The 15,401-nt window shown below is 29.7% G+C and overlaps 1 pseudogene; it reads right to left on the bottom strand.

Moving 5' to 3' along the window:
• Nucleotides 1-5,572: 5,572 nt before the first annotated feature.
• Nucleotides 5,573-9,643, bottom strand: LOC120167805 (annotated as a pseudogene).
• Nucleotides 9,644-15,401: the final 5,758 nt, after the last annotated feature.

The raw sequence follows: 15,401 nt of genomic DNA, 5'->3' as shown, positions 1-15,401 counted from the left end.
TCAAATTAATCCTAATTTAATCACTCTAATTTTTAAATTTATTTTATATTTTTATTTTTATATTAATAAAATAATAAAAAATGGTCATATCACAAAAATTATTAATAAAATAAATTAGAGTTATTAAAATAGGAGTAATTTGAAAGTTGAGTAGTTAAATTGAATTTTTTTAAACTTTAGTACCCAAAATAGAAGTAAGAAGATATTTGAGTGATGAATGATGTAATTTAACCATTTAAATGCAATGCATTTAAGTTTTTAACGTCGAGACATTAAAATAAAACAAAAATAAAACCTTAAGTATAATTTTTAAAAATTAAAAGTTTAGATACTAGAACATATCAAAGCTGATAGTTAATCATGTAATTTACCCAGAAAAGATCAGGTAAACTACATGTTCTAGTCATTCAATTATTGATAAATTCGTTTTTTTGTCACTCAACTAAGTAAAATTGTAAAATAATCACTATAAAATTTTCTTTGTTTAGTAATGATCGACGGTGACGTAACATTTTACAAAATTAATATAATAATAAACTTAATATTTAATTATTATATTTTGTTAAAATATAATGAGTGGTATAGAAGTTTTGATGTCTTAAGATGATTTATCTCTTTTAATTATTATATATATTTTAAAAAGGCGTCTATTTAAAAAATCAAAAATAATGCAACTGGAGAGTTGAACTAGAGGATGTAACATTTCTAGAAAATAATTAACTCATTTTTATGATATTTATTTGATATATTACTAATGAAAAAATTAGGGTAAATTATATGATCAATACTTAAACTATTATTTTTATTTTGTTTTGGCATTTAAGTTTTATGATAATTATTTGATATGTCACATGAACCAAATTAATAATGTGATATGTGCCATGCTAACAATTAAGTACAAGTAAAAATGTCATATTAGTAACATGCATTGACCATTAGTCAACTAATAATTCTCATTCAATAAAAAAAATGATTGTCCCTTGTTCTCATATGTAATGGGGTAAGGGGAGGTAAGATAGTAGGTTGCCCCCAACACTAGGTTGAAAGAAGCTTCCGTATGAGACCTTCAAATTATGAAATACCCTCCATGAGACTCGATCTCACGACCTCAAGGTCAATAAAAGTTATTTTAATTAATATTTAGAACGTAGTGTTAAAAAAGAATATAAACTAAAATGAACACTGATAAATATTGGGGACTAACGTTTATACTATGCCTAAACTCTAACCCTAACCGTAGTTTTCATAATCTACTTACTATCTATAACTACCTTAGTTTCAATGTGAAACAATCATTGACCCACAAAAGTACAGTTGTCAACATGTGAGTAGTGGATGATAGAATGATCCTTATTATATTCAAGTTGGCCAACAACGCAGCAGCCCATGACTAGTTCAAGTCTGGCAGAGGCGAAAGAAAACTTCTGATTTCCATCGGGGGTTGTTCGCCAGCGCCTCCGCTCATCGAATCAAATCCCAACTTTTACATCGCATTCAGACGAATCCCAGTCTAAGAATCTACCGGTGCTATGGCAGAACCCAAATCAAATTCATCGTACTCCTCCTCAGGTATGATTCTCTCTTTTCCTTCTTCAATCTCATTTTTTGTCTGGTTTTCGAGAAATCACAGGAAAGAAAAGGAAAGGGTATCTTGAATTCGTGATTGTATTTGAATTTTGTGATCTTTGGATGTAATATATATCGTCATTCTGCGAAGTTATGGGGTTATTTAGTTTATCTCCGATCTTTGTTACTTTTCATGTTCTTTCTCTGTCTATGGCTGAATGTTTCGGAGTGGATTAGTGGTTCTTTGAGTTATGAAATGTATTTTAATTCGAACTGAGTATGAGAATTAATCACAGGAAATGGAAATGGTTTTCCGAATTCATTGTAGTATTTGGTTCTCCCTGCTGAGGAAACATTGGAGTAAAAGTTGGAAATTTTGCCGTCTTTGGGGGTATTTTTTGGTCATATCAGTTCCTGTTCTCCGATTTTATATTTTAAAGCCAATGATATTGCTTGCATCAAGACTGAAATTTCAAAATTCGAAAAGTGCAGGGACTAAATTTGACCAAATTTATGGGGTTATAATCTTTGTTTTGCATGTTCTTCACCTTCGAATGGATGAATGTGTGTGATTAGATTAGTGGTTCTTTGAGTGTCAAATAAAATGTATTTCAATTCGTATTGAGTATGAGAATTCATCACAGGAAATGGAAATGATATACCGAATTCATAGTAGTAGTTGGTCCTCACTGCTGAGGAAACATTTAAGTAAAAGATGGAAGGTTTGCTGCCTTTGGGTTTACTTTCTTTGGTCATATTATCTTATTAGTCCCTATAAAATGCACAAGTTGTAGATTTGGTTCTTGTTCTCTGTTTTGAGACTATAATTTAGTCGTATTGTCTGTATATTGCTTGGATCAGGACTGAAATTTCAAAATTCAAAAAGTGCATGGACTAAATTCGACCAATTTATGGGGTTAATCTTTGTTTTCCATGTTCTTCACCTTTGAATGGAGGAACGTGTGTGATTAGATTAGTGGTTCTTTGAGTGGTTCACCTTTGTTAATGTTTGCCCGGAGAGTGTGTGAATCCATCGTCTTTTCCCATTCTTTTTCTTGTATTTGATTCGACACGGCAAATGGCTCGAAGAGTATCACTATAATAATATTTATTATCATTTAAAAATATATAATTCGATAATTTTTTTATATAATAAATTGGTGTCAAGTTGATTCGTGATATGAGATGAGCATTCGATCGAGTCGAGTTAAATTTTTTGAGTTATTCGAGTGGACGAGTCGTATTTTATAACTTTTAGTTGACTTGAAATTTTTTTGAGTCTAGTTTAATAAATTAGAATTGAGTTGTTCGGATTTTTATACAATTTCAATTATAAATATTTATAATATTATAGTATAAATTGATACTACGATAAGCAAATGTTCAAAAGAAATTATGGAAAAAAATGAAAATAATATTTTATGTGATTCTTGCGGCTAACATCATAGTTCGTAGATAATAAATTAATTAATACTATAAATAAATAGAGTAAAGGGAATATGAAACTCTAAAAAGATTTGCAGCTCTTTTATTCTAAGTTAGCTATACTACCTTGATAAAATGAGTTGATCTGCCCTCATTATTGGATGCAATGCTGCCAACTACACTAATTATATCCTTCTATTTTATTTACTTTTATTAAATAGAAAAGTATTACGCTCAAATAATTGTTCGGCATAATATTAAAATTCATTCTTTAATGTTTTTTAATAGTCATTTTTATTTATATTCTGTAATGAGGAATTTTAGTCTTTAATATTTTATTTTTGATGAAAATATATTTTTTAGATGAAAATCGTTAATTGATTAATAAACAATACTTGTTGTCAAAGTGATTTTTTTTTTGGTAACCTAAGATAAGTACGTAGTAGTATCTATTCAAATATAACTTTCAACCATTTAACATTGAATGCTCTTAGCCTTGGCATTTTTGGAGATCAAACCCGTGATCTCAAGAAACAACAACAATTCATTTACCACCAAAGTCACAGGGATTCATGTTGTCAACATGATATTTCTACATGTGTTTAATTGACAACATAACATATATCACATCATTATTTGTTACTAAATAAAAATGATGATATAAAATGATAATCTGTCATACACCATATTAATAAAATGATGACATTATATATATCATATCAATAATTAAACATACATGAAAATATCATGTCAATAATAAATTTTGAACATTAATCAATTGATGGTCGTCACCTAAAAAGGTCATTTTGATGAAAGAATGAAACATTTGGTGTTGAAGTACTTTAAAAAAAAATAAAGACTAAAATGATTCTTTTTTTTAAAATGTTAAGTGCGAATTTTGGTATTATACCTAATCATTTTAGTCTCTAAAATTTTAATTTTTTTAAAATAATCATTAAATGTATTAAATCGTTACAAAATGAACAATGCAACATTATAATAATTGTAAAAAGATGATAAATTTAATCAATACTTTATCATTTTTAAAATTCAATGACCAAAACAATCATTTGAGCATGGTTAAGTTTTCTTTAGTCTACTTTACCCATTATATAAATACTAAGTGCTTTTGTATAATATATGGGTTTCTTACTATGTTTAAGGCTTAATGCATATGTTAGTCCCTAAACTATAATATTTTTCTTATTTTAGTCCTTTTAGTTCCTTTTATTTAGATTGGTCCTTAAAGTGTAATTTATTAACATATTAAGTTTTTTTTAAGGTCGTTAAAAAAATTGACTGACACATAACACTTACACATCCGATCAAATGATAGAATCACACGCGATATTGACAATTGACTTTAAAAATATATATATAATACAAAAAACATAAAAACTGACATATATATATAATACCTACAAAATTTATTCATTCAATTTTTTTTAGATAAATAACTTATTCATTTAGATATAAACCGAATAGTCTAAGTAGTATTATTGTTACATATAACAATAAGAAATCGATTGTAAAACAAGAAGAAGAAAAAAAGAAACACACATTCTACTGAAAAATTCTTTTGAAAAAATAAAGGTTGTTGAGAAAAAATCACTATATCGACTGCAAAGTCACACATAGAGCTATAAATGAGACGAGACAGATCGCGAGTTACTCGAGATCGATTCGGTCAAAGCTCGATAAATACTCGGATCGAATGGACTCGACTTGAATTCTTAACGAGCCGAAACGAGCTACTTGATACTCGACTCGAAAAGCTCGTGAGCAGCTCGAAAATATAATATATTAAGATTTTTTTATAAAAAAAATTATTAATAATATTAACATTTATGTGTTGATTTTTTTAAAAAATATATAATAAGGTTTTCATGTAGTTAAGGTTCAGGTTCGAGTTTGAGTTTGAGGATTCAATTTTGTTAAATTTAAGATTTTTTTTTATTTCGAGCCTTTTCGAATTGCTCACGAGCTTCGGTTCAGGATTTCGAGTTCGAGTCGAGCTTAAAAATTTTAAACTCGCGAGTTTTCGACTCGAGTCGAGCTTCAGTTCAGAGTTTTCGAGTCGAGTCGAGCTCAGCAATATTCGAGCTCGACTTGGCTCGTTTACACCCCTACACAGCAAATCCTAAACGCGTCATAATACGTTCAACAAACCCTTTAGTTTGAAAGCCTACTCCTTTATCACACATAGCCATTTTTTCCCTTAATTATATCAAACGAGTCGCATCGCAATCTTTTTGAACCAGATTTAACTGAATTTTCAAACCATTATCACAATTAAATATTGCAAGAACATGAAGATAAGGTCTACTGATTTTGGATTCTCTTATTAATTTATACGTAAATGCATGTACATGAACTGAGTCTTTTAGGATATTCCTTTTCAAAACACTATTAGCAGTCTCTTTATATTTATTATGAAATAAAATGTAACTTAATTGTACCAATAGGTGTTGGGTATAATAGTAAAATAAATTATACTTTTGAGGAGAAATTATAGTTTAAAATTTAAAGACGACATTATTGAAATAACTACTACGAACTTTAAATATAACCCTGAAAAAACATACACTACTACTACAATTTTACCCCTAAAAAGACATGAGTTAATTGAAAATTCTCTGTCCTGGAGACAATAACATTTTTGGATCAAAGTGATGTTTTCTCTGATGAAAAGTTTCCCATTTTGAGCCAAAATGATGAATCCATTCATCCCTAGAAGTAAAATGAGGAAGATAATGCTTAACCCCAATGCCAACCTCATCAACAAAACTTCAATATTTCCTTATTTTGATCGTCGAAAGCTTCCCAATCATGGAATCCACTTGAAAGCAAAAACCCTACTGCGTAGAAAATTTCTTCATGTGGTATTACAGCTGACATCCTATCATCCCATCTGCCAAATATCAATTCAATATCATGATGTAAGCTGTTTGGTTCTCGAGAAATTTATTGTTCATCGTAAAGTATATAATATCACATTAGATTAGAAGGTTGGGTTAGTTTTGAGTCGAGTCAATCAATATCAGATCGATTTCAGTTTTGAAATCTTTACTGTTATTTTGATTTATTTTAGGTTCGAAGCATATCATGTCTAAGATCATTTATGTTTAAATTGTTTTGAGTTTGAGTTATTTGAATTTTAGGGTTTGATTTTTTTTTAGTTTCGATCATTTTGATTCAAGTTATTTTTTTCCCCTTCAAATCATTAAAATTTAGATAATTTCGATATTGAATATTTTAGTTTTAGATCATTTAGGGTTTTACTCAATTTGAGGTTGAGTTGTTTTAAGTTCAGATCATTCAATTTTATACTTTAGGGTTTTTTGGGAGGTCATGACAAGTTATTTTAGTTTTAGGCCATTTTATTAGTTGTGGGTTCAAGACAATTTGAGTTCAAACTATTAGCCTTTTATGGTCATCCAATTTTAAGTTCGGATAAAACTTAACGGGTCCATATAATATTTTGTGTTAATTGCATCACATATTCTTAAACTACGACCCTCATTTTAAAATGATCTCTAAACTTTTGAATATTTCAATTTAGAAGAAACGTTTAAAAGTTTGGGTATGAAATTGGAACATCCAAAACTTTGGGGACCGATATAGAATGATGGTTGTAATTTGGGGAAGAATTTGGACTGTTCAAAATTTTAGGGACCAATTTAGAAGAAGAGTCATAGTTTGAGGATGAAATTAGAATATTCAAAAGTTTGGGACCAATTTAGAATGAGAGATATAGTTTCGGGACGTGTAGCACAATTAACTGATCTAATATTTTTTTGTTTTTTTAAGAAGAGAGCAACTTACTTGTGTCTGTTCATGGGGTAAACAAGGACAGGTCCTTTGGTAATGTTTCGTTTAAGGACAATGCCCTTGAAAACACCATCATTGAAAGCAGCTATCTGAGATTTGGGTACGAAAAGATTCAACCATGGATGAGGAACATCCCATAATCCCTTTGATCTAAACTTCACCTCTCCACTCTGAACTCTATTCAAGAATTCTGCATACACCACATCCTTTTCCGACATAAATCCAGACATGTAACTCAAACCTTTCAAAACCTGTCGCAAATCCTATATTTACACAAAAGAAACATAATCATTACCCTATTATTCCACATATAATAATTGGTCAAATTATGGTTTTGATCCCTCTACATTTTATATATAACGTCACTAGTTATTCCAATAGTTAATACCATTAACCATTTCAGTTAAAATCCTTACGTGGATTTTTTTAGCGTGAAAAAGGGTGCAGTTAAGATAAATCTATGTTAATATTCTTTTCTTTTCAGAATAGTTAATAGTGTCCAGGACGGAGCCATGATATTAGCTGAAGGGGCAAAAATATACTTAATAATAGAAAATAAGGATAAAATCTAAATAAACTGAAACTAAGAGGTCTAATTAGTTATTTACCCAATTGTTTTTAATGATAATGACACTGCCTTCGTCCCTGATGGTGTCAACCATTTTAACTAAATAATAACGTTATAAAAGTAGAGGGACAAGTTATACTACTTAAATAAGGGCCTAACCTTTTAGGGGTTATTCACATAAGGACCCGACCTTTCAAAAGAGTCAAATAAATGCCTAACATTATCATTTGAACATATTTGAAAATGTTAGTCCCTTATTTTAGCAGATTCAAAAACATTAGGTCCTTATTTGACCATTTTAAAACGTTAGCCCTTATTTGATTGTGCCTCTTGAATTTTAGCACAGTAGAGGGACCAAAATTAGAGTTTGACCTAATCACATAAATTCATCATATGAAGGGTCTAACCTTTTAGGGATTACTCACATAACGACTTAAACTTAAAAAAAGTCAAAAATGCCTAACATCATAATTTGAGCATATATGAAAATGTTACATCCTCATTTGAGCATATTCGAAAACATTACGTCTTTATTCGACCGTTTTAAAAGGTTACGCCCTTATTTGAGCATTTAGCCTCTTGAATTTTAGCATAGTAGAGGGACCAAAATCAGAATTTGAGCCAAACACACACATTCATCATATGATAAATGTGATCAATTACCTTGTCCACCGTATCTTCATTTTGATCATCATAATGTTTGACAACTTCAAGACAGTAAATGATTCCATGATTGGTAATCAAAGAGGCAATCCTTTTGTGATCTTTGGGTGGGAAGAAAGATGATCTCCATCTACCCGGTGAGCTTTGATCCATCAAAACTGAACCCTCTACATAATCCAATGCATTGCTGTCTCTTCTTCCATTTCTGGATATTAGAAGCTCTTGGTCTCTAGTAAAAGCAGTGAAATCATTGTACAACATTCGTATCCACTTAACCTGTTAAAACCCAGACTGAATTCAATGAAATTCGTAAAAAAAAATCCGAGTTTGGGGATTAAAGTTTAATTTACCCTTTTTGGTGCCGGTTCGAGTGGGATTCTAGCTCGGGTTATTATTCCAAACTGGCCTAGACCTCCGAGAACGGCATAGAATAGCTCCGAGTTGTTATTGGGAGAGCATGTTACAATGTCAGCTTTTCCTGAATTTGAGAATCACAAGTACCCTCTAAGTATCTTCATGCATGCATGCATGCAAGCAAAGCTAAGCAGCATATCGTGCCATCTTGTACTATAATTTTATCATTTTAATGTTAGGGATGGATATTTGACGGTTTCGACTTGATAGAATTGATTTTTTTAAAAAAAAAATAGATACAGGTAAACTGAGATTTTTTGAAGGATAATGTTGGGTTGGATCAAACCGATTTTAAGATTAAAAATATCTTACTTAAAGTGACCAGAGAGTAATAGTATAATTGAAACTTATATATTTAAAAATAATATATATGTAGGGATCGAGTCAAATGTAAATTTTATCCTAAAATTTAAAATTGTGTAAAACTTCCTAAACTCAGGTAAGATGGAGCTACGTGTAAAAAAATATTATACTTTGGTCTGGTTGAGCATTGTTGGTAGAAAAAGAAAATAACTTTACCTGTTATAACATCCATTTCGTAAACGTTACTAATCTGAGGACCGTATCGAAAGCTTTGGCCACTGATTCCAGCATTGGAGAGCGTTCCACCTACGGTAAGGTGCAAATAATCGGTCCATGAAACGGGTGCAACGCCGTGTTTCAATGTCTCATTCAGCACGTCGAACCAAAGCTGTTCGCCACCTACATCCGCGTAAAGCCGATCACTTGAGACTCGGATTCCAGTTCCGTTTCGATGCTTTTTCATTGACGTCATGTCGACAACGACCCCGTTTTCCGCCATTGCTTGGCCCCTAACAGAATGGCCCTGCCCTCGGGCTGCTACGGTGAACGGGACCGAGGTGTTGTAGCTGAATTTCACGAGGGTGGCAATGTCATTGACGGATGAAGGGCGAAGAACCGCTTTCGGAATCAATTTCTCGATGTGACCGAAGTCTCGAGAGGCCGATTCGATGGCGGAAGGGTCGACAGAGAGTTTGTCTGCAACTGCAACATCAAGGGGTGGGAGCTTAGAAGAAATGTTCATGATATTCCAGTGCTTTGATATCCCTACGATGGACATCAAACGGCTTATAATGAATATAGCTGTGAAGTATGATGGAAGTGGGAAACTCACAGCCATTTTTGGTGAATAAGAAAGCTTTCTTTGGTTTGAGAATTTCAGTCGTTAATTTCATAGAGATGGTGAAAGAATAGCAGTGTATATATATAGATAAATGGTGTAGGCAACTTTGCATGAAAACGATGAGGTCAGTGGAAGAAACGATGTCGTTATAAAGGCCAATAAAGTGTAATTTTTCTTTTTAAAAAATATGATTTCAATATTCTTTTGTTCCATGTACTTAAAAAGTTATTTTTTAGGGTAAATTATACCTTACGTATTCAAATCGTGATATTTATTTTAAATTGATATTTAAATTTTTAAACACTTTAATTTTATTATTAAAACTCTTATTCTAAATTCATTCTTAAACTTTTGAACATTTCAATTTTAGGGGATGTTATTGGAAAGTTCAAAAGTTTGGGAACACATTTAGAATGAGGGTCATGGTTTGGGATGAATTTGGAATGTTCAAAAGTTTTAGATCAATTTAGAAAGAGAGTCATAGCTTAAGGATGAAATTAGAATTTTTAAATATTTGGGGATCAATTTAAAATAGTCATAGTTTAGGGATGTATGGTGCAATTAACTCATTTTATAAATTTAAAAGTTTTAATCTAACCATGGACAATGGTGTATCTTGGTACTAAGTTTTGGAGGGTCTAATTAAAATTTGTTAAAGAATTAAAGAGATTTAATGAAAATTTCAAAAAAGATTTTAGAGTTCTAATAAAAAAATTAAAATTTAAAGAGATCTCATGGGATTTTTTTTAAATGTGGGGACTAAATTAAAATATTTAAAAACTCAAATTCCTATTAAAATGCTTAAATTTTTAAAGGGGTCAAATTTAAACTTACGAAACTTTCTAAATGACTTAAAAATATTTCTTCAAATGTTGGGGTTCTCTCAGGCTCCCATCATCATCCGATCATGGATATTATATTATTAACAATTTCCATTAAAATTTGATGTCATATACACATGTAATTATACAACTTCAAAAAGCAAAATATAGAGATCAAAACTCAAAGTTTAGCAAAGTAAGGGGACTAAAAGACATATTTTAACTTTTTTATTTATAATGATAAAATCATCAAAGATTCTCCCAGCCATGAACTATAGCAGCCACCCACAGGTTTTCATTCTTGTGGGTATGTTTCTTTACCAAACCAAGCCAATTTCAACCGTAAGATCATGATCATGTGCTCAATATTACTCCAGCACGGGTCAATTTTTAGGCTTGTATACCAAATTTTTTTCATTTCCAAATTGGTTTTTTCCCCGAGTATTATTCAAATTTAGGTAATCATCATAAAGATCTTGAAGATTTTTCTTTTCCTTTTTGGGATTTCTTTTATTTTTTAAGATAAAATTTATGAATCGAGTTATTTTCGGGTTCGGGTCGAAGAGTGTCATCACAATATTATATGTATGAGAGTCTTGGTGTGTGGAGACATCAGCCGGATTTTTCTTCTTTACAAAAGATTTGCTGATTTGGTTTGTATGTGTCTTAGGTTACATATCATCATTTGTGTTGAATGATAGAGTTGCTTAACTCGTGAAGCTATCATGATTTTGAGTAGTGAAAATGACAAAGGAAGATTTGGTATGCGTCTTTAAGATGTGTTTCGATATTTAAATCGATGAAAATTAAAGAAGGAATAGCTTACGATATAAATTATTTGTGAAAAAATTTAAAAAAAAAATTAGTTTTTTTTTATGAATATATGTATCTTTAAGATGTGTTTTGATATTTAAGTCGATATATATATGATCCTATGCAATAGGTTCAAATAAGAACTTTATTTGTGTCATTGTTCGTGATTCTAATTATATTTTGATCCGACTCAAAAAGATCACACTTAGTGGAAGGAATAAATTGGTTGAAAAAGAGGAGGTGTGGGTGGATGCAGAAGGTATTGCATTATAAACCTTCTCATATATCTAGTTCGTACAAGATTATACTTCTTCAATTAAGTTTGATTGAAAGTAGAATTTTTTTAAAAAAAAACTCCTTATAATATTATATTTTTTTTCATCAAGTAATTAACTCTACGCATAGATAACATGGATTAGAATTATTGTAAACTTTAGGATTCTTATAAGATCTTGTAGCCGTAAACTTCTTGTAATTTTAATATTACAATGAATTTCTCTCCTTTACACATGGTTTTTTCATTTTAGAATTTTTAGAAAAATTTGTATGTCTCGTTTTTATTATATGATGGTTTGTTTATCGTTGACAACTTGCATGTCCACTTGGTTGGAACCCCAGTAATGGACTAACAAAAACATTAATGTCATTCAAGAAACAAATCTTTGACCCAAAGATCTTACAGGGTATGAACTAAGACCTCACATCTTCATGAAAAATAACCAAAATGTACACAAAGACCAATGTCCAAATCGAAGTTGTCCTTTAAGATAAGATACAAAGATCTCAAGAAACTATCATGAAAACAACTATAGATATATAAGCATGCATGGCATCCCCCACAATGTGATAGATTTTTATACCTAACACACGACAGTGGAAAGAAGAAAATGGTCGGTCGAAATTCAATTTTACAAACAGTATACATACATATAATTGGGCCAAATAAAATAGTTTTGAATCTGATCGAATCATTTCATATTAAAAAAATTCTAAAATATTTTAAGTTTGAGTCAAGTTCAAACTTAATCTATTGAGTTGAATAATTTAAGTTTAAGATTTAAAATTTTCTGAATCAGGTGATTATAGGTTTAGATCATTTTAAGTTTTGAACCTTAGTGCTTATATTATCAAATGTTTCATTTAATTTTAGATTTGGTTTAGATTCAAGTTAGTTGTGTCAATTATTTTATAGGTTTTTCTAGTATCTTTTATGTCTATTTTACTATTTATGTATGAAGTTTGTTATTGTCTCCACAATTTAAATTAGAATTCTTTCTTTGAGAGTACAATATGTCTTTTGATTTTTTTGTACCCTTGATATTTATTACAATTAAGATACAAAATGAATAGAAATTTACAATAGTTAAATTTATAATTGTAAATCACATATAAAAAGATTGTCATATTATATGTTTATGGAAATACCGTGGAAACTTATTTACAATTTTGTTTTCGAGATTTGAATAAAAATTCTCTTTAAGAATGTAATGTATGTTATCATTGCACCTACTATTTATTGGCCGGGATGAAATTATATGTAACATGGGAGGACCATGGATCTCCCCTCCCCCTAAAAAAGTTAGCTTTAATTATTTTTAGGTCCCTCCTAGTTTTGAAGATAGACAAACTAAGTTTTGCCCATGATTTTCTGGATTCAATTTTTTTTTTATAAAATTGCATTTTAGGCCCTCTTAGTTCTGAAACTAGGTAAATCAAGTCTTGATCCATCATTTTTCAATTTAAATATTTTTTAGGTCACTTTCAATTTCAAAAAAAAAAAAACAGATCTTAATCTCTTCATTTTAATTTTAAATTGATGAGTTAATAATTAGATTTTTTTTAAAGATAAATAAGGTCTCGTTAAAAATTCCCTCATAACTCAATCAAGATAAAACTTAATCGCGCGAGCGGAAGGAAACAATTAGATTTTGAATATCGTTTTATTTCATTTATATTTATCCTTCTGAAATTTTATGTTGACTTCATCCCTTTTTTTGTTGTTGATAATTCCTTTTTTATTCTGACTTATTTTATTATAGATATTTATCCCAATCAAAATACAAAAATAAAATTGAAACTTGTAATAGTTAAATTTACCACCAATAACCAGTTGGTCTAGTGGGACGAGACACTAGGTCCCTTAAGCAAGGTCAAGGGTTCGAATCTTGGCGTTTGCGAATGGAGCAAACTGGGTTGGGAGGGTCGCCTTCGCCTCTGCAGTACCCTATCTAGATTAGTCGATCAATAAATCGGATACCCCACGATGGAAGGGGAAGGTTCATAAAGAGACAATTAAGCTTGTAGTTTTAACTTGGGTAAAATACATCAAAGGTCATTAAACTATGTTAAAAAAACAAATGAAGAACTCAAAACATATCATGTACTCGAAGGGATGGATCTAGAGGGAAACGAGTAGAGGCAGTACTCCTAAAATTTTCAAATTCTTATATATTTTAAATTTTTTTTATATTTTCTATTTAAAATATATTTTCTCTCCCTAAAATTTTATAAGTATTTTCTTTCTTAAAATTTTATAAATTCAACCCATAAAACCATGCGCGTACTTGTACCATTGGTGCAGAAACTTCCAAGGGGTACAAACATTATGTATATAATATACACACACAGAGACTTAGTGGTGGGATGTGGGGTTGGGTGGGGAAGTTAAGGGTTCGAAGCACGTGGCTATAAGGTAAACTAAAGTTGAATAAACAAGGCTCCACTTCCACTTTGTGAGTGCAAGTTGCAGAGTTTTTGTATGCGCTCCTACTTTTACCACTATCGGTAACGTAGGGGTTGCAGTGAGGGATGGATCGAGGTGTAGGTGAGTAATCATCGCTTAAAATTTTTAATTTTTTATTGATAATTTATTTTTATTATTTTTAAAATTTTATAAGTTCACATCTTATATAAAATATAGTGTCAACCTCTAATTACGAAACTTAGATCAGACCAGATGTAATATATATTCTAGAATAGAACCAAAAGTCATTAACCCATTTTCATTCCCTACTTCTATAACTCGTGCTTTGGGCTTACAGAATACAAGATTTATTTTTGGGAGAAACATTACTTTGGAAATATTGTATTACTTTGTTTGGTGTGTTTAGGGGAAATAAGATTACGATGTTTGGTTAGAGAAATATAAGATTACTTAGATTAATATTTTATCAAATTATCATTGTGATATATGTTATTTTGAATAAGTTAAACTTTAATATTAAATTATAAATATTTGAATAAAAATTTATAAAAATATTTTAATTGTTACACTATCTAAGTTTAATGAAAAAATACATTTAACATATAATTAATATATTAGACTTAAATTTTTAAATAATTTCATAAATATTATATTTATTTATATAAAATATATTATAATATGAAAATAATATTGTAGTCTCGAGTGGACAGATATATTATTTTTCAATGTATAAAATCTATTTTTTTAATAACTCAAAATTAGATATTATTTTAAATAATTACATTTTTACGATAATAACATTTTCACCTCATAAAATTATAAAATGATTAATATACTAAATATTAAAAATATAAAATATTTTTAACTATTCAAATTTATTAATATTTTACTAAATTAAACTCTTTGCATATTATTATTATTATGAACACGAAGAATAAAAATTAAGAGAGATCCATATGAAAAGAATTCATTGTTTCAAGGGTATTTGTGTCAAAAGTGGTGAGAATTATTCATTACCTAAGAGTTTGGAGGTAATCACATTCATTCAATTTTTAACAAAAAAAAATACTACTATCATAAATAAGTTATTACCTAGTAATGATCTTTTTCGCAAACCAAACGCCCCCTAAATGTACAATATTATTTTTAGCTAAAAATATCTTTTGTTCATCTATTTAATAATTTAAATAAAAAATAATTCCATCGAGCTTGATAAAGTTACAAATTTTGACAGATTTCTCGTCATATAGTTGTATCTCAAGTTCGAAAATTTGGTTTGAAACTAGAACTGTCTATGTTAATCAAAATACATCATATAGTTGTTGTATCTTATCTATTAGATTCATCTCTCTATCTAATCATTAGTTTGGGCGTTAAATACTAAGACGATTCTGATATTAAATATATTTAAAACATATAGATCAAATTTTAAATACGTTTTAAATTTTAATG

This window comes from Hibiscus syriacus, unplaced genomic scaffold (genome assembly GCF_006381635.1).
Source record: "Hibiscus syriacus cultivar Baekdansim isolate YM2019G1 unplaced genomic scaffold, ASM638163v2 tig00111701_pilon, whole genome shotgun sequence".
NCBI classification, from domain to species: domain Eukaryota; kingdom Viridiplantae; phylum Streptophyta; class Magnoliopsida; order Malvales; family Malvaceae; genus Hibiscus; species Hibiscus syriacus.
The sequence above is the reverse complement of the archived record's forward strand: the minus strand, read 5'-3'. Positions and strand labels throughout refer to the sequence as shown.